The sequence below is a fragment of the Bos taurus genome, chromosome 17 (assembly GCF_002263795.3).
Source record: "Bos taurus isolate L1 Dominette 01449 registration number 42190680 breed Hereford chromosome 17, ARS-UCD2.0, whole genome shotgun sequence".
Classification (NCBI taxonomy): Eukaryota; Metazoa; Chordata; class Mammalia; order Artiodactyla; family Bovidae; genus Bos; species Bos taurus.
The window spans coordinates 9,199,178-9,224,450 of record NC_037344.1 but is presented as its reverse complement, the minus strand read 5'-3'; the positions used below and the strand labels follow the sequence as shown (position 1 = coordinate 9,224,450).

The 25,273-nt window shown below is 40.7% G+C and overlaps 1 long non-coding RNA gene across 1 annotated transcript in view; it reads right to left on the bottom strand.

Annotated features, from left to right (window-relative positions):
- Positions 1-20,941, bottom strand: part of LOC112441991 (uncharacterized) — a 32,092-nt gene extending 11,151 nt beyond the window's left edge. Inside the window, exons 1-2 of the long non-coding RNA XR_003029947.2 lie at positions 19,687-20,941; positions 17,169-17,265 (exon numbers count right to left, since the gene is read on the bottom strand). This is a non-coding gene — a long non-coding RNA (uncharacterized lncRNA). The remainder of the gene's footprint in view (positions 1-17,168; positions 17,266-19,686) is intronic.
- Positions 20,942-25,273: the final 4,332 nt, after the last annotated feature.

Genomic DNA, 25,273 nt, shown 5'->3' with positions numbered 1-25,273 from the left:
TATGCATGTGTATGAAGTACCTAGCACAGTGTTTGACATATAGTAGGAGTCAGCTCAATGATAGTTACTATTGTTATAATTATTACAATTCAGAACTCCTCTCATACAATAAATAAATCATTCACTGTTTAGGGTCTGTTGTTTCTCCATAGCCTCTTCCTATAAAGAAGCACAGTGGGTCGTGAACAAATTAGCTGTATCAGTGAATTTATTATGCTTCTATTTTAATCATTATTAGAGTTGTCTGATAACATCAGTCCTGCCAGGAGCATTGTGCTCTGTGGTGGGCTAAACACCAGTTGGAAATGATGCCCCTGTGACCTGTAGATGCTGGGATTGTGGGAAAGGAGAGTGGAAGCTCCCTTGTTTTGAACACCAGCTACTTCCCAGTCACTCCGCTGGTTTGCTTTACATATAGTTAATCACCAGCACAGTCCTATGGGTGTGTGTGTGTGCGCTAAGTCGCTTCAGTCATGTCTGACTCTTTGCAACTCTGTAGTCTGTAGCCTGCCAGGCTCCTCTGTCCATGGGGTTCCCCAGAAAAGAATACTGGAGTGAGTTGCCATGCCCTTCCCCAGGGGCTGTTCCCATCTCAGGGACTGAACCTGTATCTCTTATGTCTCCTACATTGGCAGGCAAGTTCTTTACCACTAGTGCTACCTGGGAATCACCAACACAGCCCTATGGGTGGGTGTTCTTACTATCATTCCCAGTTTCCTGATGCCTGGAGAGTCCATGGAGCTTCCCCAAAGCTATAGGGCTATCCTGTGACCCAGCCAAGACCCCCAGATTGTCTGGTGCCAAAGCCCTTGTCTTTCAGCTATTCTCCTGCTAAATTTCTGTGTGAGAATAGAAATAACATCTCCAGTTCTTCCTGGGCTATAAACTCAGCTTGTGACTTTGAACAAATCATATCCATTTCTAGGCCTCAGTTTCCTAATCTTTAAAATGAGGTGGTTGTATAAAATGAAGTGGTTGTATTTAAATTCCCTTCAGATCTACAATTCTGTGCATAGTGATTAGAAGAAATGTACATAATAATGATAAGTGTGTCTGTGGCGGATGGGGGGCAGATATTGCTGGAGATGGGACAGGCAAGGTATGCACCCCTCCCTTTCATCCTTGCCCCTGTAGCTAAAGGTGCAGATGCCCTCAGCAAGCTGTTGCCTTTCAAACGTGAGCTGGATCCCGTCACTCCAGTATCTCTGTCTCTCCGAGTGAGACACCCTGTAGTGGCCTATGAGTCTCCTGCTGCTCTTCCTGTCACCCCTTTGTCTCTCTGACCCCATCACTTACTCTGGCTGTTGCTCACTCCTCTCCACCAGGTTGGCCTCCTTGCTGTTCCTGAAACACACCATGCATGCTCCTGGCACAGACCATCTCACCTGCTGCTTTCCCGCCTGGATACCCTCAAGACTTGGCCCCAGGACTTGCCTGGTGGTCCAGTGGTTAAGAATCCACCTTCCAGTGCAGGGGATGTGGGTTAGATCTCTGGTCCAAAAACGAAGATCCCACGTGCCGCAGGACAACTAAGCCTACGCAGCACAACTACTGAGCCTGCACACTGCAACAGAAGGTCCCGTGTGCTGCAGTTAAGACCCAGCACAGCCAAACGAATAAAACTAAAGCTGGGACAGTGTTGTTTAAAAAAATGTACCGGACCCCCACCTCCTCGGGGTCATTGATGTGATGGCGCTTGTCCCGTGAGGGCTTCCTAGGCCACTTGTTTAAAATCACAGACCCCTTCTCCTCCAGCACTCCAGCTACCAGTCCCTTGTTTCATTGTCTGCATAGCACTTAGGTCGTTCATTTAATGAATGACACTTGGATTTCGTTATTTGTATCAGTTGCCTGTCTCTCCTCCTGTAGAGTAGGCAAAGATGTCTCTATTGGTTGCCGTTGGATCCCCTATGCCTTGAACAATCCTAGCACATTTTTACATGAGGGGAAATTAGAAATAAGGCCATATAGCATTATATATATTTTATTTCAAGTGTATAAAATTATACATATGACTCGGAGAAGGCAATGGCAACCCACTCCAGTACTCTTGTCTGGCAAATCCCATGAACAGAGGAGCCTGGTAGGCTGCAGTCCATGGGGTCGCTAGGAGTCAGACATGACTGAGTGACTTCACTTTCACTTTCATGCATTGGAGAAGGAAATGGCAACCCACTCCAGTATTCTTGCCTGGAGAATCCCAGGGACGGGGAGCCTGGTGGGCTGCTGCCTATGGGGTCGCACAGAGTCGGACACAACTGAAATGACTTAGCAGCAGCAGCAGCATACATAGGACTTAGTGACTGAATAACTGAACAACAACAATACATGTGACTTGTAGACATCATTTAAAAATTCATCGTTGCTGTTATTCAGTTGCTAAATCGGGGCTGACACTTTGCAACCCCATGGACTGCAGCAGGCCAGGTATCCCTGCCCTTCACTACCTCCTGGAGTTTGCTGAAACACATGTCCATTGAATCAGTGTTAAACATTCATATTCATTAAGAAGGAGTTAGTTAACTTTTAATTTTATATAATATCTACCTTAATTTACTACCAATCTGTAATGTGTATCCAAAATTTGAGGGAAGGATGAAAGGCTTTAAAAATTAAGAATTCCCTGCAGATTTCAATTTTTCTAGCAACAACGCTCAAGACTAATAATTTATGTACAAGTAAGTGATTAAAATTTTGAGTTTACGTATTCAGTGGAAGTTGTATATTGTGGCTATCAAAATCATTAAAACATCTTTAAATGAATTAACATATATTATAAATTAACTTCATATTACAAAAAGAAAATATCATCAAAAATTTTGGAGGTTAAAGTGCATTGAAATGATGCTGATTTGTTGCCAGGACCAGGACTCAGAAGCTACCTTGTTATGATTTTGAGTAGAATTACTGACTATTTTAAAAATTACTGTGTCTCAAACTTTAATATGTAGATTAATCACCCCAGATCTTATTAAAATGCAGATTCTAATTCAAAAGGTCAGAGGCAGGACCTGAGATTTCTTCATACCTAGAGGACAGAAAGGTGATACTGATGCTGGTCCTTAGACCATCTGAAGTGGAACCAAATTCCTAGTGACTCTGCCTCCTCCTTATAATATCATTATGAGGTCAGGTGAACTTGAAGTAGAAGAGACATTTTCTCCAGAAGAAGCTTCGTTGAGCCATTGACCAACTGGTGTCACTTAGTGCTGGAACTTAACGCTGTCCTGTGGCTCAGATGGTAAAGAATCTGCCTGCGATGAGGGAGACCTGGGTTCAAACCCTGGGTTTTATCCCTGGGCTGGGAAGATTCCCCTGGAGGAGGGCATGGCAACCCACTTCAGTATTCTTACCTGGAGAATCCCATGGACAGAGGTGCCTGGCAGGCTACAGTCCATGGGATCACAAAAAGCTGGACATGACTGAACGACTAAGCACAGTGCTGGAATGAAATAGACACTTGCTGTTACAGACATCACATCAGCTGGGAGAGGACCAGATCTCAGGCTTAAGGTGTATCTGACACCTAAAGGGATGCAGTGAGGCATCCTGACCATTCTCTATGAGTAGAACTGATTTCATTCCCATATCCCAGCCTCAAACTGGGTTTTCAAAACTCTAATATTTAAAAACGCATTCTCTTATTTTCTAATAACACAGCAGAGATGGGAAGAGAACTGAACACTTTAATCCCTAAAATATGCAGTGAAATTGAATAAGGGGTTGCGGAGGGGAAGAACAACCACAAATTTAATATTTAACCACAGCAAACTTAGAAATTGCACAGAAAATAACAGGCTTGCCTCTTTTTGCCCCTGTTCTCATTTGGCACGGCTGAGGGAACCTTGGGGAAGAGGGTGTATCCAAGTGACTTGATGCATGTGAGGCTTAGTTTTGCAGGTGGAGTGCAGCACAAGGGTGGAGTGACCTATCTTACTACAGTAATTCTGCTGGATAAACACCAGCCCCTGGGCCCCTCCCTGGAAGCAGTTCTGTTTGTTTGAAGTGGTCATACCAGAGCTTCTTTGGTAGTGATTATTGACAGTACCCAGAAACCTTTTCTCAGCTTGACTGTGGATTGGCTGGAAAATATATGTTCAGGAAACTCCATTGCTGACATTCTGAAGGGGGTTGCCCTTTCAAGTACATCTCCATAGTACTCTGAAGCTTGTTGAAAAAGAATAAAGCTGAAAAATCCTTGAAGAGTTTCTTGTTTGTTTGAATTCAGCTAGAAATTCTTTTTGAAAATGTTTTAATTTATTTAAAAAATGGAAGTGTAACTGCTTCACTGTATTATGCTAGTTTCTGCTGTACAACATGAATCAGCCGTATGTCTCTTGAGCTTGAGTTTCTGCTGTACAACATGAATACATCCCCTGTCTCTTGAGCTTCCCTCCTGCCCCTCATCCCACCGCTCTAGGTCACCACAGAGCACTGAGCTGAGCTCCTTGTGCTCACAGCAGCCTCCCACGAGCTCTGTTTTACATATGGCAGTGTATATATGACAGTCCTACTCCCAATTATTCCACCCTCTCCTTCCTCCTCTGTGCCCACAAGTCCATTCCCTATGTCTGTGTCTCTATTCCTGCCCTGCCGAAAGGTTCGTTTGTACCATTTTTTCTAGATTCTGTATAAATGCTTTGCTGCTGCTGCTAAGTCACGTCAGTCGTGTCCGACTCTGCGCGACCCCATAGACGGCAGCCCACCAGGCTGCCCCATCCCTGGGATTCTCCAGGCAAGAACACTGGAGTGGGTTGCCATTTCCTTCTCCAATGCACGAAAGTGAAAAGTGAAAGTGAAGTTGCTCAGTTGTGTCCGACTCTTAGCGACCCATGGACTGCAGCCCACCAGGCTCCTCCACCCATGAGATTTCCCAGGCAAGAGCACTGGAGTGGGTTGCCATTGACTTCTCCGATATATGCATTAATATGTGATATTTGTTTTTTGTTTTTCTCTTTTTAACTTACTTCAGCTGAGAACTTTAATCAAGTTACTCTCTATCTTGACTTCCTCTTGATTTCTAGGACATGCTTTTGAGCCAGTCAAAAGCAATTAACCAAGTTGTTATGGTCACGAGAGGTAAGATGTGATGTCCCTATCTGCTTCTGGATTGGGTGGCACAAATGTCATCCTGAGTTACTCTCTTCACTGTCTCAAATCCCTCCCTTCTCTCTGCCCAGTGAATAGAGGGAAATGGTCTCCACTTGCTAGTGTAGCCAGAATGACATTCAACAGCTTGGGGCTTTCTGTGAGAATACAGGAATGTCAGACTTTCCCACCTCTGCAGTCATGAAGCCAGCTCCTCGTTCAGAAGATCCCTGAGATCTAACTTTTATTTGCTGTCTTAAGCAACCTCAGAGCCAAGACAAGTTAGGTCCTCTGTATTTTCACATGCAACACTCACCAAGTGATGAATGTGACATTATAGTTTTTCCTCAGTAGAGCCAATCCTGGGTCAGTGTTAAACATTACACAGTTTGGTATATTTCTTCAAGTAGTTTTATTTTTCTAGGGTCATAACAAGTAAGCCAACAGTGTCTTGTTCTCATCCATTTTCTCCTGAGTATATAGGTTTTCTACTTGTTTACTGTGAAGAACCAGGACTGCAGGAGGATTTATGATTTTGATACCCTAAACAATGTTACTATCTTCCTATGGAATTTTTTTTCTGAGTTTGGTCAAATAGTAATAATTATAATAATAATAATTAATACTTGGTTTTCCTGGTGGTTCAGACAGTAAATAATCTGCCTGCAATGTGGGAGATCAGGAAGATCCCCTGGAGGAGGGCATGGCAACCCATTCCAGCATTCTTGCCTAGAGAATTTTATGGATGGAGGAGTCCCATGTGGTCACAAAGAGGCAGACATGACTGACTAAGCACACAACACTAATGCAACATTGGAGGGATTTTAAGTTTATTAAATCATTTAAACATTAAAGCCTCTCTGTAATGCAGATTCTATTTTAAATCCACTTTCTAGATGAGAAAGCTGAGTCACAGAGAAATTGAGTAACTAGTCCAAGGTCACACAGCTAGTACTAGTCCTAGAGCTAGGATCTGAACCAGGCAACCTAGTACCTTAGTACATTCTCTTACCCTCTGAGTTATAACATTTTATTACCAACTAAAACAGACTCATGTATTATAACTATTGCTGCTGCTGCTGCTAAGTCGCTTCAGTCATGTCCGACTCTGTGGGACCCCATAGACGGCAGCCCACCAGGCTCCCCCGTTCCTGGGATTCTCCAGGCAAGAACACTGGAGTGGGTTGCCATTTCCTTCTCCAATAACCATTGCTACTTTCTGTTAATTACTTTATTCTTTCCTGAGTCTTATTTGGTTATATAAGTTCTGTGATTAAGTGGTCTAATTGAGTGATTTTTCAGATATACCAACTGCCTTATTTTTTTTTATTTATATTTTATTGAAGAATAATTGCTTTACAGAATTTTGCTGTTTTCTGTCAAACCTCAACATAATCAGCCATAGATATACATATATCCCCTCCCTTTTGAAACTTCCTCCCATCTCCCTCCCCATCCCACCCCTATAGGTTGATAAAGAGCCCTTGTTTGAGTTTCCTGAGTCATACAGCAAATTCCTGATGGCTATCTATTTTACTTATGGTAATGTAAGTTTCCATGTTACTCTTTCCATACATCTCACCCTCTCCTCCCCTCTCCGCATGTCCATATGTCTCTTCTCTATGTCTGTTTCTCCATTGCTGCCCTGTAAATAAATTCTTCAGTACCATTTTTCTAGATCCCATATATATGAATTCGAATATGATATTTATCGTTCTCTTTCTGACTCTGTATAATAGGTTCTGTGTTCATCCACCTCATTAGAACTGACTCAAATGCATTCCTTTTTATGGCTGTGTAATATTCCATTCTGTATATGTACCACAACTTCTTTATCCATTCATCTGTCAATGAACATCTAGGTTGCTTCCAAGTTCTAGCTATTGTAACTAGTGCTGCAGTGAACAATGGGATACATGTGTCTGTTTCAATTTTGGTTTCCTCAGGGTATATGCCTAGGAGTGGGAATACTGGGTCATATGGTGGTTTTATTCCTAGTGTTTTAAGGAATCTCCATACTATCTTCCTTAGTGGCTGTATCAATTTACATTCCCACCAATAGTCCAAGAGCATTCCCTTTTCTCCACACCCTCTCCAGCATTTATTGTTTGTACACTTTTTGATGAGGGCCATTCTGACTGGTGTGAGGTGATATCTCATTGTAGCTTTGATTTGCATTTCTCTAATACTGAGCGATGTTGAGCATCTTTTCATGCTTGTTTGTTAGTCATCTGTATGTCTTCTTTGGAGAAATGTCTGTTTAGGTCTTTTTCCCACTTTCTGATTGGGTTGTTTGTTTTTCTGGCATTGAGTTGTATGAGCTGCTTGTATATTTTGGAAATTAATCCTTTGTCACTTGTTTCACTTCCTATTATTTTCTCCCATTCTGAGAGTCGTCTTTTCATCTTGCTTATAGTTTCCTTTGCTGTGCAAAGGCTTTTAAGCTTAATCAGGTCCCACTTGTTTACTTTTGTATTTATTTCCATTACTCTAGGGGGTGGGTCATAGGGGATCTTGATTTATCGAATGTTCTGCCTATGTTTTCCTCTAAGGGTTTTATAGTTTCTGGTGCTACATTTAGGTCTTTAATCTGTTTTCAGTTTATCTTTGTGTATGGTGTTAGGAAGTGTTCTAATTTCATTCTTTTACATGTAGCTGTCCAGTTTTCCCAGCACCATTTATTGAAGAGGCTGTCTTTGCCCCATTGTATATTCTTGCCTTCTTCATCAAAAATAAGGTACCCATAGGGGCATAGGTTTATTTCTGAGCTTTCTATCTTGTTCCATTGGTCTGTATTTCTGTTTTTGTGCCAGTACCATACTGTCTTGATGACTGTGGCTTTGTAGTATAATCTGAAGTCAGGAAGGTTGATTCTTCCAGCTCCATTCTTCTTTCTCAAGACTGCTTTGGCTATTCTGGGTCTTTTGTGCTTCCATATAAATTGTGAAATTTTTTCTTCTAGTTCTGTGAAAAATGCCATTGATAATTTGATAGGGATCTCATTAAATCTGTAGATTCCATTTGGTAGTATAGTCATTTTCACAATATTGATTCTTCCTACTCAGGAACATGGAATATCTCTCCATCTGTTTATGTCATCTTTGATTATTTTTATTAGTTTCTTATAATTTTCTGTGTACAGTTGTTTTGTCTCCTTAGGTAAGTTTTTTCCTAGATATTTAATTCTTTTTGTTGCAATGGTGAATGGGATTGATTCCTTAATTTCTCTTTCTGATTTTTCATTGTTAGTATATAGAAATGCACGTGATTTCTGTGTATTGATTTTGTATCCTGCAACCTTGCTAAATACACTGATTAGCTCTAGTAATTTTCTGATACCATCTTTAGGATTTTCTATGTTCAGTATCATGTCATCTGCAAACAGTGAGAGCTTTACTTCTTCTTTTTTTTGATCTGGATTCCTTTTATTTCTTTTTCTTCTCTGATTGCTGTAGCTAGGGCTTCCAGAACTGTTGACTAGTACTGGTGAAAGTGGACACCCTTGTCCTGATCTTAAGGGGAATGTTTTAAGTTTTTCACCATTGAGAATAATGTTTGCTGTAGGCTTATCATATATCAGATCAGATCAGATCAGTCGCTCAGTTGGGTCCGACTCTTTGCGACCCCATGAATTGCAGCACGCCAAGCCTCCCTGTCCATCACTGACTCCCGGAGTTCACTCAGACTCACGTCCATCAAGTCAGTGATGCCATCCAGTCATCTCATCCTCTGTAGTCCCCTTCTCCTCTTGCCCCCAGTCCCTTCCAGCATCAGAGTCTTTTCCAATGAGCCATCTCTTCACATGAGGTGGCCAAAGTACTGGGGTTTCAGCTTTAGCATCATTCCTTCCAAAGAAATCCCAGGGCTGATCTCCTTCAAAATGGACTGGTTGGATCTCCTTGCAGTCCAAGGGACTCTCAAGAGTCTTCTCCAACACCACAGTTCAAAAGCATCAATTCTTCGGCGCTCAGCCTTCTTCACAGTCCAACTCTCACATCCATACATGACCACAGGAAAAACCATAGCCTTGACTAGACGAAACTTTGTTGGCAAAGTAATGTCTCTGCTTTTGAATATGCTATCTAGGTTGGTTGTAACTTTCCTCCCAAGAAGTAAGCGTCTTTTAATTTCATGGCTGCAGTCACCATCTGCAGTGATTTTGGAGCCCAGAAAAATAAAGTCTGACACTGTTTCCCCATCTATTTCCCATGGAGTGATGGGACCGGATGACATGATCTTTGTTTTATGAATGTTGAGCTTTAAGCCAACTTTTTCACTCTCCACTTTCACTTTCATCAAGAGCCGTTTTAGTTCCTCTTCACTTTATGCCATAAGGGTGGTGTCATCTGCATATCTGAGGTTATTGATATTTCTCCCAGCAATCTGGATTCCAGCTTGTGTTTCTTCCAGTCCAGCGTTTCTCATGATGTACTCTGCATATAAGTTAAATAAACAGGGTGACAATATACAGCCTTGACGTACTCCTTTTTCTATTTGGAACCAGTCTGTTGTTCTATGTCCAGTTCTAACTGTTGCTTCCTGACCTGAATACAAATTTCTCAAGAGGCAGATCAGGTGGTCTGGTATTCCCATCTCTTTCAGAATTTTCCACAGTTTATTGTGATCCACACAGTCAAAGGCTTTGGCATGATCAATAAAGCAGAAATAGATGCTTTTCTGGAACTCTCTTGCTTTTTCGATGATCCAGCAGATGTTGGCAATTTGATTTCTGGTTCCTCTGCCTTTTCTAAAACCAGCCTGAACATCAGGAAGTTCACGGTTCACATATTGCTGAAGCCTGGCTTGGAGAATTTTGAGTATTACTTTACTAGCATGTGAGATGAGTGCAATTGTGTGGTAGTTTGAGCATTCTTTGGCATTGCCCTTCTTTGGGATTGGAATGAAAACTGACCTTTTCCAGTCCTGTGGCCACTGCTGAGTTTTCCAAATTTGCTGGCATATTGAGTGCAGCACTTTCACAGCATCATCTTTCAGGATTTGGAATAGCTCAACTGGATTCTATCACCTCCACTAGCTTTGTTTGTAGTGATGCTTTCCAAGGCACACTGGACTTCACATTCCAGGATGTCTGGCTCTAGGTGAGTGATCACACCATTGTGATTATCTGGGTCATGAAGATATTTTTTTGTACAGTTCTTCTGTGTATTCTTGCCATCTTTTCTTAATATCTTCTGCTTCTATTAGGTCCATACCATTTCTGTCCTTTATCAAGCCCATCTTTGCATGAAATGTTCCTTTGGTATCTCTGATTTTCTTGAAGACATCCCTGGTCTTTCTCATTCTGTTGTTTTTCTCTATTTCTTTGCATTGATCTCTGAAGAAGGCTTTCTTATCTCTTCTTGCTATTCTTTGGAACTCTGCATTCAGATGCTTATATCTTTCCTTTTCGCTTCTTCTTTTCACAGCTATTTGTAAGGCCTCCCCAGACTTTGCTATGTTGAGGTTGGTTCCTTGAATGCCCATTTTTTGAAGAGTTTTAATCGTAAATGGGTGCTGAATTTTGTCAAAGGCTTTTTCTGCATCTATTGAGATTATCATATGGTTTTTGTCTTTTAATTTGTTAATGTGGTGTATCACATTGATTGATTTGCATATATTGAAGAATCCTTGCATCCAAATAAACCCAACTTGATCATGGTGTATGAAATTTTTGATGTGTTGCTGAATTCTGTTTGCTAAAATTTTGTTGAGGATTTTTGCATCTATTTCATCAGTGATATTGGCTTATAGTTTTCTTTTTTGTGTTGTCTCTGTCTGGTTTTGGTATCAGGGTGACAGTGGCCTTGTAGAATGAATTTGGAAGTGTTCCTTCCTCTGCAATTTTTTTGGAAATAGTTTTAGAAAGATAGACATTAGCTCTTCTCTAAATGTTTGACAGAATTTTCCTGTGAAACCATCTTGTCCTTGGCTTTTGTTTTTGGGGAGATTTTTGATCACTGCTTCAATTCCAGTGCTTGTAATTGGGTTGCTCATAATTTCTATTTCTTCCTGGTTCAGTCTTGGAAGACTGAACTTTTCTAAGAATTCTGTCTATTTCTTCCAGGTTATCTATTTTATTGACATGTAGTTGCTCATAATAGTCTCATATAATCCTTTGTATATCTGTTTTTTTTCTTGATGAGTCTGGCTAAAGGTTTGTCAATTTTGTTTATCTTCTCAAAGAACCAGCTTTTAGTTTTATTAATCTTTACTAATGATTCTTTCATTTCTTTTTCATTTACTTCTGCTCAGATCTTCATGATTTCTTTCCTTCTACTAATTTTGGGGTTTTTTGGTTCTTCTTTCTCCAGTTGTTTTAGGTGTAAAGTTAGGTTGTCCATTCAGTGTTTTTCTTGTTTCTTGAGGTAGGATTGTGTTGCTATAAACTTCCCTCTTACAATTGCTTTTGATGCATCCCATAGGTTTTGAGTTGTCCTGTTTTCACTGTCATTTGTTTCTAAAAATTTTTTGATTGCCCTTTTGATTTCTTCAGTAACGTGTTGGTTATTTAGAAATGTGTTGTTTAATCTCCATATGTTTGTGTTTCTTACCATTGTTTTCTTGTAATTGACATCTACTCTCATAGCATTGTGGTCAGAGAAAATGCTTGATATGATTTCAGTTTTCTTAAATTTACTGAGGTTTGATTTGTCACCCAAGATATGGTCTATCCTGGAGAATGTTCCATGTGCATTTGAGAAGATGATGTATTTTTCTGCATTTGGATGGAATGTCCTGAAGATATCAATGAGATCCGTTTCATCTAAGACTTATGTAAGTCTTATTTAAGACTTACATAAGTCTTAAGTCTGCATCATTTAAGACTTCTGTTTCCTTATTGTCTGTTTTGATGATCTGTCCATTGGTGTGAGTGGGGTATTAAAGACTCCTACTATTATTGAGTTACTGTCAATTTCTCCTTTTATATCTGTTAGTGTTTGTCTTATGTATTGAGGTGCTCCTATGTTGGGTGCATAGATATTTACAATTCTTAAGTCTTCCTCTTGGATTGATCTTTTGATCATTATGTAGTGTCCGTCCTTATCTCTTGTAATCTTCTTTAAGGTCTATTTTGCCTGATATGAGGATTGCTACTCCAGCTTTCTTTTGCTTCTCATTTGCATGGAATATATTTTTCCATCCTCTCACTTTCAGTCTATGTGTCTTTAGCTCTGAAGTGAGTTTCTTGTAGACAACACATATATGGGTCTTGTTTTTGTATCCATTCAGCCAGTTTGTGTCTTTTGGTTGGAGCATTTAATCCGTGTACATTTAAACTAATTATTGATATATATGTGCCTATTGCCATTTTCTTAATTGTTTGTGGTTGATTTTGTAGGTCTTTCTTCTTATGTTGTATTTATTGACCATGTAAATCCCTTTAATATTTGTTGTAAAGCTGGTTTGGTGGTATCGAATTTTCTTAATTTTGTTTGTCTGAAAAGCTGTTTATTTCTCCATCAATTTTGAATGAGATCCTTGCTGGGTATAGTAATCTTGGTTGTAGATTTTTCCCTTTCAGTACTTAGAATGTATCCTGCCATTCCCTTCTGGCCTGCAGAGTTTCTGCTGAAAGATCAGCTGTTAAGCTTATGGGGTTTCCCTTGTTTGTTACTTGTTTCTTCTCCCTTGCTGCTTTTAATATTCTTTCTTTTATTTAGTCTTTGTTAGTTTGATTAGTATATGTCTTGACATGTTTCTCCTTGGGTTTATATTATATGGGACTCTTTGTGCCTCTTGGACTTAATTGACTGTTTCCTTTTCCATGTTGGGGAAATTTTCAACTATAATCTCTTCAAAAATTTTCTCATACCTTTTCTTTTTCTCTTCTTCTTTTGGGACCCCTATAATTCGAATGCTGGTGTATTTGATATGGTCCCAGAGGTCTCTGAGACTGTCCTCAGCTCTTTCATTCTTTTTACTTTATTCTACTCTTCAGAAGTTATTTCCATCATTTGATCTTCCAGCTCATTGATTCGTTCTTCTGTTTCAGATATTCTGCTATTGATTTTTTCTAGAGTATTTTTAATTTCAGTAATTGTGTTGTTTGTATGTTTAGTTCTTCTAGGTCTGTGTTAATTGATTCTTGTATTTTCTCCATTTTGTTTTCAAGGTTTTTGGTCATCTTTACTATCATTATTCTGGATTTTTTTTCAGGTAGTTTACCTATTTCCTCTTCATTTATTTTGACTTCTGTGTTTCTAGTTTCTTCCTTCATTTGTGCAGTATTTCTCTGCCTTTTCATTATTTTTTTTAAAGTTACTGTGTTCGAGGTCTCCTTTTCCCAGGCTTCAAGGAAAGTTGAATTCTTTCTTCCTTTTGGTTTCTGCCTTCCTAAGGTTGGGCCAGTGGTTTGTGTGAGATTTGTGCTGAGTTTTTGTTTGTTTGTTTTTCCTCTGATGGGCAAGAGAAGGAAATGGAAACCCACTCCAGTATTCTTGCCTGGAGAATCCGATAAACAGAGGAGCCTGGCAGGCTACAGTCCATGGGGTTGCAAGAGTTGGACAGGACTTAGTGCACTGTCTGTCTCTCTGATGGGCCAAGCTGTGTGAGGTAGTAATCCTGTCTGCTGATGATTGGGTTTGTATTTTTGTTTTGTTTTTTTGTTTAGGGGAATTGTCCTGCACAGGGTGCTACTGGTGGTTGGGTGATGCTGGGTCTTGTATTCAAGTGGTCTCCTTTGTGTGAGTCCTCACTATCTGACACTCCCTAGGGTTAGCTCTCTGGTAGTCTAGGGTCTTGGAGTCAGTTCTCCTACTCCAAAGGCTCAGGGCTTGATTTCTGGTCAGGAACAAAGACTCCATAAGTGGTTTGTTATGGCATTAAGAGAGATTAAAACAAATATCCAAAAACAAGAAACCAAAGATGAACCCCAGATAAATGGCAGCTACAAAATCAGGCAAATAATAATTAAAATAATGGAATATACCTATATACATATACACCCATGAGCAAAGTCAAAATAGTCCAACAAAAATACAGTAGATTGACTTGGCGAACAAAGGAAATCAAAACTTATATTTACCAGTTAAGAAAAAAACTAACTTAAGCACAAACTGGAAACTAAAACTAAAGCAAAGTGCCCAGTGGGTAATAAAACAATGAAAACAAATCTAACAAATATATTGAGAGGAAAGGAAAGAAAGAAAAGAAAGAATAGACATGCAAAGTTACCCAGAGGTAGATGAAGAAGATTTATATACATTAAAGATTAACTGCAAGGGGAAAAGAACTGTAGGAAAGACAAACAAAGGAAATGTATAAAATATATAATAGGTTTAAAAAAATTAAAATTATAAAGGAGAGAAAAGAAAAAAGAAAAACAGAAGAAGAGAGAAAAAAGGGGGGAAAAAAAAGGAAAGCTCCACAGAACTCCTAAGGCCCAACATAGAGGCAGAGGTTTATAACAACAATAAAAAGTGTGACTGAATATACACATGTATGTATACACCCATAAGCAAAATTGAAACAGCCTGACAAAAGTAAAGTACGATAGATTGACTGGGTGAACAAATGAAACCAAGAATTATATCTACCAGAACAAAGCTGACTAAAGCAGAAACTGGAAAACAAAATTAAAGCAAAGTGCCAACTGGGGAATAAAGCAATGACAATAAAACTAACAAATATGTTGCGAGGAAAGGAGAGAATTAAAAGAAAGAATAGATGTGCAAAGTTAAACAGAGGTAGATAAAGAAGATTTATATGCATTAAAGATTAACTGAAAGGGGAAAAGAGCAGTAGGAAAAGCAAACAAAGGATAAATGTAGAAAAAAATAATAATAGGTATAAAAAATTAAAGTTAAAAAAAGAGGAAAAATCCACAGAACTGCAAAAGCCCAATGTAGAGGCAGAGGTTTATGTGACTGAGGCAAAAAAAGCTCAAAAGCTTAATTGGATTTCTTAGTGCCAATAAAATCAACAACTACAACAGAGGTGGAAAGAAAGGAAAAGATAAAAGAAAAAAAATCCAAAAGAATTTATAGAACAAGTCAAAAAATAAGAATAATAAGTGTTTTTCTTGAGTCACTGCCGTCAGAGTCCTTTCCCTCCCTGGGAGTCAGTCCACCTTACCTCCCTAGGATGCCCTCCAACACTGTGCTGATCTCTGGACCTGCAGTGGGGGCAGCTCAGGTTCTAATCTGGTCCTACTCCTGTGTGTTCTTGCCTCCAATGTCCACAACTATCAGAACTAGTGCATTTTTCTTTTGTAGGTGCTCTCAATGGCCTTTTATATATTTCATAGACACAGTCTGCTTAGTTGATTTAATCTGCAGCTGTACAGCTGATGGGAAGGTTTTGGATCTTCTTCCTTAGCCACACTGCCCCTGGGTTTCAATTGTGGTTTTATTTCCACCTCTACATGTGGGTTGTCCACTGGGGTTTAGTTCCCGAGGCTGCCCTGGAGGGCTTGGGTTTGCCCCTGTGAGGGCCAGGTGGAGGTGGTGCTTGGGGTCACAGGAGTTCTGGCAGCACCAGGTATTCAGGGGAGCTGGCGGCTAGGGAGCAGGAAATACAGTGGTCTAGAAGGGGATGGCAACCTGTATTGGCCAATATACTCCAGTATTCTTGCCTGGAGAACCCCCTTTCTGACAGAGAAGTCTGGCAGGCCCCAGTCTACAGGGTCACAGAGTCGGACACGACCGAAGCAACCCTACGCGCATAGATGCGAAACTTTTTTTGCCTGTGGCAGCTCTGCCCCAGTGAGAATCGAGCGTGAAGGTGTTGCAGCTGCTTGGCTTTTGGGGGCCCTGGTGGCGACAAGTGTGCAGGGACACGCACTGCCTCTGCCTCAGGAGTTATGGCTCTAGCAGAGTCTTTTTTCCAGTGTCTTGTAGCTGGCGACCAGAAAGTCTCTTTGGCCAGTGTTTCTCCGTAGCTCTACTGGTTCAGGCACTTAGAGGACTCCCTTCCCTGGAGTCTTTCTCTGTTGTTCAGAACATCAGGCACATAGAGGGGCCCCCCTGGCTTGGGTCCTACTCTGTAGTTTGGTGCGTCAGTCACTGAAAGGAGCTCCCTGGGTGGGGTCCTGCTCTGTAGTTGAGTGCATCAGGCATTTGATGGACCGGCCTCTCTATTGCTCAGCTGCCCGAGCTGGCATGTTGGGGGAGAGAGGCTATGGTGATGGCTCCAGCCACTAGCATGACTCAGCAGTGTTGCCTTGCTTCCATGGCTGCCTGGTTTTCCTCCACCAGCATTTCCCACCACAATCTCCTCCCTGACATCACCTCAATCCATCTCTCCACAGTCAACAGCAGCCCTTGCCCTAGGATTGCTCCGCAATCCCTAAACTCCAGCTCTCAGCCACTGTGCCTTCCCAGAGACTAGCTTTTCTGTCCGTGGTATGTATGGCTGCAAGGACTATCTGATTCTCATTCCATTTACTCTGCCACAGGTCAGCTGTTTCACTGTCAGCCTTAAATGTTTCTCCTCTGACTCAGACAGTTGCCCCACTGTGGGGATTGGACCCCTGCTTCAGTTTCCCCGCCCACTGAGGGCAGGTCCAATCCTAATAACACTCCTGTTTTTCCTCCTAGTTCCTTCATCCTACCAAGTTCTGCGTGGTTCTATATGTTTTTTTCCTCTGGTCGGGTCCTCCTGTCTGCTCTGAGCTGGTGTTCTACATGCACTTCTGTGTCTGAAGGTGTGTTCCTGATGTATCCGTGGAGAGAGAGGCACTCCACGTCCACCTCCTCCTCCACCATCTTGTTCTCTCTCTGCCTTATCTTTTTGATACATTTAGATTTTGGTATTGATGTTGTCTCAGATTTTCCCATAATTCTTAATTTAAAAAATGTCTCAGTGAAAATACTTTTATTTCTTAACTTGCTAACAGATTTCATGACCACACAATGACAAATATAGTAATCTTAAAGACGACCATAAAAAACTTATCCCGGTGTGTTTTAGCTTTTGAAAGTAGTCAAATCATGCAAAATGGGCAAGATGTGAATTGAAGACTACCACTTTACAAGTCTTAAAAGCAATCTGTGTATTAGAAATCCCATTTTCCTTTTATAGGTAGGCAGTGGGCACACAAGCCTCATATGACTTAGGAATATATTTGCTTAATGACTTACCAGATCAAGCACCAGTTCTGGTTTGTGATCACGGCCCTGTCTATTGCTATGTAGATGATGGATTGTAATAAGTGTGTTCAAGGACATGGGATCACATCTGCAGAGAAATTCAGAGAATATCTTCTATAGAGTGTGGAAGAAAGAGAAAGCTAAGAGAAAGCTTTCTGGCTAAAAGAAAGCTAATTTTTCGTGAAGGTATTACTTCATCTTTCTATATATTAATCTATGTAAAATTATACAATCAATTCTTTTATCATATTTCTTTCAAACCTACTACATGAATCTTGGAATATAAGTAGATATCATTGGATGATAGCTGTTTGATTTCACTTCATAGCCTTGAGTTTCTTTCATTTTCATCAAGGCAACATATTGAATGAATGTATTTTACAAACAGGAGTTGTTGAATTCCAGTGTGTGTGTGTGTGTGTGTGTGTGTGTGTATGTGTAGTACATCTAGGAACAAACATGTTTCAGGGTGGACCCTCGACATTGCAAGTTTCAGTCAGAATTATTTTTTTAAGACTTTAGTTATCAACCCACAAAACATGGCCTTATAATGTAAATGCTGACATAACCTTTAGATATACCTGGCTATAAATCAAGGTACTGTAAAGCACCATATTTGAAAAGTCAAGCAAGATAAAGTACTGAGTTAATGTTCATTGGGAGAAAGAGAACACTCAACTAGTTAAATACTTCCAGTTTCAGCTTTGAATGAAATATAGGCCCTTTTGCATCTTTAGTAACAAAATCAAATGTATTAAAATGATTCTCATATACAAGTGAAATGAATGTCAAAAAAGATTCTCTATGGGGAAAAGAAAGATACTTCAATTAGGGCTTTACTGTTTTCCAGTCCATAACCAAATCTATAAATGCATTCAGTTACTTCCCTAAGGAGTTAAATTTCTGTCCTGCAGGTTTTGCTGGAGGTTGAAAAGGGATTCAGTCCTTCCTGAGTGCTGAGGAAGACCAAAGAGCACGAGCTGTCAAATGGGATATCGTGCCAACAGAATTCTCATTGAACACTTGATGTCATATGTCATCTGACACTGGCTTTTCATTCAGGTCATTTCAGGATAAGGTAGGACTGCAAACACAGAACCAACTTAGTGGGTGTATTGCTACCAAGTTTCAGGGGTTTGGCTGGCATTCCAGAGTTTATTTGAATTAATCTTCATTCTCACTGGCCTGCGGAGCTCAGTGAAAACTGGCTTTTCAGCCAACGCTTTCATTGCTTCCTGATTGTGCTGATATCAGAAACACCACAAGAAAAGCACTTGAGAGATTTTTAAAGGAATAGTTTGCTTCAGAGAAGGATGAACTTTCTGCCAGAAGGTACAAAGACTATCTGTTTATTGTTTATTTGGGACACATGGCAACTAGCCTCCTGTTTACTAAAGCCAGTCTTGTGGGTGTGCTGACAATTTATTTCTGGGGACTATTTAGAATTTACACTTTCTCCAGTAGGTTGCAAAGAATTTTCATTGATTGATTCAACAGGTAGAATTTACCAACAGATACAATCAATTCTATCTGTGAATCTGTAGAAATTCTAGTTGTATTTTTGAACCTAATAGATGATGATTGAACTGAGAAAGTATTAAGCTAAATAAAAACATCATATTTTTCTGAGTTTTAAGGTCTTAGGGTTAAAAGACATTATGAATTATATGATGATCCTCACACTGCCATATATTCTCACAGTTTCCAGTGAAGACACTTGGAGTCTTTCCTGAAAATAATTTCTATACACTTATAAAATCCTGTTTATGCTTTAGTAATGTTATGGATGGACATGAGTCTGAGTGAACTCCGGGAGTTGGTGATGGACAGGGAGGCCTGGCGTGCTGCGATTCATGGGGTCACAAAGAGTCGGACACGACTAAGCAATTGAACTGAACTGAATGTTATGGAAAACGTGTGTTCTGTTCAAACCTCTCTGAGTAAGTGTGCCACTTTTGATTGGGTTTTGTTTGAGGTTTTGAGTGTACATATAAATATAATAAAACTAAGTGGGTGGGAGGGAGGTTCAGGATGGGGAACACATGTACACCCATGTGTGAATGTATGGCAAAAACCATCACAATATTGTAAAGTAATTAGCCTCCAATTAAAAAAAAAATAGGAAAGGAAGAACTATCTTGATTAATGGCAGGGTGAATAGAAACACTCATATTGTTGGGCTTTCTTCAAAGATACATTTGGTCCAGTGGTTAAGACTTCACCTTCCAATGCAGGTGATGCAAATTCAATCCCTGGTCAGACAGCTAAGGTCCCACATGCTTTGCTGCCAGAAAACCAAAATATAAAACAGAAGCAATACTGTAACAAATTCAGTATTTTAAAAATAGGCCCAAATTAAAAAAAAAAAAATCTTAACAAAAGGAAAAGGTGCGAGAACACAGTTTAATACTGGAAGTCTAGATGAGGCCTCTGGCTTCCTCTGAAGGAAGTCTCAGTCCCTATGGCTGTCACCTGTGCAGTGCGACAAAGGCTGGCCGACCATGCCTACCTGTGCCGGGGAGAAGGGTGGGGAGCAGCACGTGCAGCCCCTCTCCACTCTGGGCTGTTTATCCACTGCCAGGCTTGACTGACCTTCTGAAGCCAAAATTTAAAGAGAAAGTGGGAGTGATGTGCTCTGAGTAGACACAGGAAATGAGAGAGGGAAGCAGGACATGCCAGGTCTTTCTCAAAACACAGTAACACTACCCTCTGTTAAAATAGGATCCAGAGATGCGGGCTTCCGTCCAATCAGATGAGAACGTTCTCCGTCCGTGGGGCGGTGGGAGGGGCTAAAGCAGGGGCTGCTGTCTGCTTCTCTAGGAGCAGAGATGGCGGTGCAGGGCAAGGGGTGGGGTGTTCTTCTTCCCCAACACCACACATCCCTCCTGACAGTGATTCCCACCCCCGATGACTCCCCAAACTTGCTTGAATACCCTCAGAATCTGAACGTTGCCCCTAGCAACCCGTTGTGATTGACGAACATGGTAAGAAGTTCTCATACAGAGCTCAACCCGCCCCATGTCTTCCATTAGATCCTTTATTGAGTTTTTGGAACGGCAAGGAGCAGGTCTAATCATGCAACTGATTTTCAGTTATTTGAGTCTGTTATCTCTCTGCACACCCCTGTCCTTCAAACACCACATCTAACCATGAAATCCAAATGCATTCCGTTGAAAAAAATTATTTATTTTAATTGGAGGCTAATTACTTTACAATGTTGTGGTGGTTTTTGCCATACATTGACATGAATTAGCCATGGGTGTGCATGTGTTCCCCATCCTGAACCCCCCTCCCACCTCCCTCCCCATCCCATTCCTCTTAGCATCAGTTTGCTTCCCCCTCCTCCTCCTCAGGACTGGGAAGTTCAGGTGAGAGCCTGTGGGACAGGTGGCATTGACCGGCAGGGCCCCTGGCACATGAGCGGAGCGGGGGCAGTGGCTCTTCTCTCCTCTCCCTGAGCGGTGGTGAGGGCTCCTGCCCGCCTCTGCCTGCCTGCTTTTGCCTATGCTCTCAAAAGTGAAACGCTGCACCGTCGGGAGGACTGGTGCAGAGAGTTAAGACACGTAGAGCCAAGAAAATAAAGAGTCAGATGTCCCGGCAGCTTTCAGTGCGTCCTGATTCTCACCACCCCCAGAGCAACCATGAAAGTAGGAGGGACCAGATGAAGACATTTAGAAATTGGTTCCGCTCCACAGCTATCCGGAGCAGGCTGGGACTCGGCTGCTTTGAGGTGGCTTGAGAGCCTCCTCTCTGGTGTCAGAACATTCACGTGGCAATGCCGCTCCCTTTTGAAACCTCTCTGACTCACCCTAACCTTGAGGTAGGGAGACGGAAATTTTTCTTTAAAAAAAAAACAACACATTGAACCTACAATCGAATGAAACCAAATTCCATGGAAATCCAACAGAAGTGTGTAATCAGCATAGCCATGGCCAACTTCTGGTCTTGAGTACGGATCCCTGTCGGAGGGAAGTGTGTGGGTGTTTGTGTCGGGTCTGCAGTGAGACCTGCGCTAGTGAGCTGAGAATTCCATTTTACTTAGAAGTTGCAAGGGGAGAAAGGAAGTGCACTTAGGGTGCAGTGTTCAAAAAGCAAAAGGAAACAAAACAAGATCCATACAATGGGAAGGCCCACACTTTTCAAACTGTACCAGCTGTTGGAGAGTTGATTACATGAACTTAGACCTTTCTCTGAGATGGGTCTAAGGTAACATGAACGTATGTTATTGCATGGTTGCAAATGTAGCGACTATTCTGGTGCATGGCGACTTAAAAACATTCATAGAAAAGCACAAGTGTGACATGAAATGTGGGCAAAGAGCCAGACATGACTGAAGCGACTTAGCACGCACAATGTGAAAAGTGTAGGAAGCAAACTTATTATGCCTGCTTGCCTGCTAAGTCACTTCAGTTGTGTCCGACTCTCTGTGACCCTGTGGACTGTAGCCTGCCAGGCTCCTCTGTCCATGGGGATTCTCCAGGCAAGAATACTGGAGTGGGTTGTCTTGCCCTCCTCCAGTGAATTTTCCTGACCCAGAGATCGAACCCATGTCTCAGGCATCTCTTATGTCTCCTGCATTGGCAGGTGGGTTTTTTGTTGTTTTTTTAAGTACCACTAGCGCCATCTGGGGAAACTTACTCTAGCCACCTGCATATGACTTGGCAAAGAGTGAGCCCCTGGAATCACCTTGTAGAAATCTAAAATCTTCCAAGTTGTTTAGTGACCTTGGGAATTCATTAAGAGCATCAGGGTCTCTCATGAGGTAAGTGTTGAGTGGCTAAGGTTGAAGGAGCAGTAGATTAAACTTTATTTCCTTCTCATTACATCACACAAATGTCTGTGTTCCTAGCCAAATACATTATGGCAAAAAAATAAAAGGAAACTCTAAATAATGATTGATAATATGCCAAGCAACTTCAGAACTTTGTTGACATTTGCTCTCTTGAATTGTATCTTAATGACTATATAACATGTAACTCTAAAGAAATGTAACCTAAAAAAAAAAAAAAAAAAAACACCTCACCACATACTAGAATAAATAAATATTTATTATTTCCTTTGAAGCCGTCATTCTGGAATGCTAGCTCTTAACCCAATAATTCTGAAGTTATTCAAAACTATTTTTGTATTGTCTTTCTGCAAGCATCTTCAGTTCCGTGTACTTTATTTTGAATGGCTTACGGTGGGCCTTACAGTCTGGCACATACATCTTGTCTAGCATCCTTGTTTTATGGAGAAAGTTGATCTGGAAATTTCAAGTGATTTGTCCCAAGTCACATAAAGCTGGGACCAGAACCAAGATCTGTTTTCCAGGAGAGCATTTTTGCCACAGCATCCTTCTGCCTTTTTCCTTCGTGGGTGGACTTAATTTTTTGGAAAAAAAATTTTTTAAGTTATTCACAGCCAAATCTAGTGAATAAGATGGATGATCAACTCAGTGCAATGCGGTAAACCTTCATTGGGTACCCACTATATACAAGGTATCCTAACAAGTGCTGCAAAAGAGACAAAAGACTTTAAGGCATAGGACTTGATCTTAAATTAACTGTAATAAGAGAATAAAAAAAATAGCTGTTATTACAGTAGAATTGAGAGGAGAGTTATTTCCTTGAGTTCCTGATTTTGTATTATATGCCTTCAATCAATAGGCAAAGCCCCTACTTTGGTTAAGTACCTGTTTGTCGTGACCTTCTTTCAAATTCACAATGACAGGATTGGAGTGAACAAAATTGTTAGCTTATGAAAGGATTATGAGTCTTTAAAATGAAAATGTGACCTAACATTTTAGGGAAGGGTGCAATTATTATTTTCTGTAAAAAAATAAAACTGTTAGAATTTTCAGAATATTTGTGTACTGCCAAGTTGCTATGTGGATACTTTTGGGGAAATGAAATCAACATATCCAATCTGTGGTGACAGACCTTTAATCAATCCTGTGCTATTCTGGAGTCTTTCAAAATATGGTCAGCACTTAATTCTGCTGCCTTTTAAAATACTGAAGTAAAGATAATAAATACCTTGCTAATCTATGCTCTCAATTAATTTATATGATGGTAACATAACTTGCCTAGAAACATAGGATCAGCTTCATCTTTTCTTAATGTTTATGTAATAAAAACAAATACTTTTTTATAAGAATATCTTGCTGCTGTTGCTCAGTTGCTTCAGTCATGTCTGACTCTTTGCGACCCTATGGACTCTAGCCCACCAGACTCCTGTGTCCAAGGGATTCTCCAGGCAAGAATATCTTACTATTGATTTATCATAGATAACAGTTTTGAGTTAGTGTTCTAGTAATAATTTTCACTTGGAAGGTTAACACTTGTTGAACATACATTAAATGTCTGGCACATTTCATAAAACTTTTTTTGTTACTTTTTATTAGAGTGTAGTTGTTTTACAATGTTGTGTTAGTTTCTACTGTACTGCAAAGTGAATCAGTTATATGTACACATATATCCTCTCTTTTTTGGATTTCTTTCCCATTTAGGTCACCACAGAACACTGAGTAGAGTTCCCTGTGCTATCCAGCAGGTTCTCACTGGTTATTTATTTTATACACAGTATCAGTAGTGTACTTTGCACTTTTTATGCAAAGATGGCACAATAAAGGACAGAAATGGTATGCACCTAACAGAAGCAGAAGATATTAAGAAGAGGTGACAAGACTACACAGACGAACTATATGAAAAAGATCTTCACAACCTAGACAATCAAAATGGTGTGATCACTCACCTAGAGCCAGACATCCTGGAATGTGAAGTCAAGTGGGCCTTAGAAAGCATCACTACGAACAAAGCTAGCGGAGGTGATAGAATTCCAGTTGAGCTATTTCAAATCCTGAAAGGTGATGCTGTGAAAGTGCTGCACTCAATATGCCAGCACATTTGGAAAACTCAGCAGTGGCCACAGACTGGAAAAGGTCAGTTTTCATTCTAATCCCAAAGAAAGGCAATGCCAAAGAATGCTCAAATTTCTGCACAATTGCACTCATCTCACATGCTGGTAAAGTAATACTCAAAATTCTCCCAGCCAGACTTCAACAGTACCTGAACTATGAGCTTCCAGATGTCCAAGCTGGATTTAGAAAAGGCAGAGGAACCAGAGATCGAATTGCCAACATCCACTGGATCATCGAAAAAGCAAGAGAGTTCCAGAAAAACATCTACTTCTGCTTTACTGACTATGCCAAAGCCTTTGACAGTGTGGATCACAATAAACTGTGGAAAATTCTGAAAGAGATGGGAATACCAGACCACCTGACCTGTCTCCTGAGAAATCTGTATGCAGGTCAAGAAGCAACAGTTAGAACTGGACATGGAACAACAGACTGGTTCCAAAACAGGAAAGGAGTATGTCAAGGCTGTATATTGTCACCTTACTTATTTAACTTGTATGCAGAGTAGATCATGAGAAATGCTGGACTGGATGAAGCACAAGCTGGAATCAAGATTGATGGGAGAAATATCAATAACCTCAGATATGCAGATGACACCACCCTTAAGGCAGAAAGTGAAGAAGCACTTAAGGGCCTCTTGATGAAAGTGAAAGAGGAGAGTTAAAAGGTTGGCTTAAAGCTCAACATTCAGAAAACTAAGATCATGGGATCTGGTCCCATCACTTCATGGCAAATAGATGGGGAAACAGTAGAAATAGTGACAGGCTTTACTTTTTTGGGCTCCAAAATCACTTCAGTTGGTGACTGCAGCTATGAAATTAAAAGATGCTTGCTTCTTGGAAAAAAGTTATGACCAACCTAGACAGCTTATTAAAAAGCAGAAACATTACTTTGCCAACAAAGGTCCATTTAGTCAAGGCTATGATTTTTCCATTAGTCATGTATGCATGTGCAATTTGGACTGTAAAGAAAACTGAGCGCCAAAGAATTGATGCTTTTGAACTGTGGTGTTGGAGAAGACTCTTGAGAGTCCCTTGGACTGCAAGGAGATCCAACCAGTCCATTCTGAAGGAGATCAGTCCTGAATATTCATTGGAAGGACTGATGCTGAAGCTGAGAGTCCTGTTCTTTGGCCACCTGATGGGAAGAACTGACTCATTTGAAAGACCCTGATGCTGGGAAAAATTGCAGGCAGGAG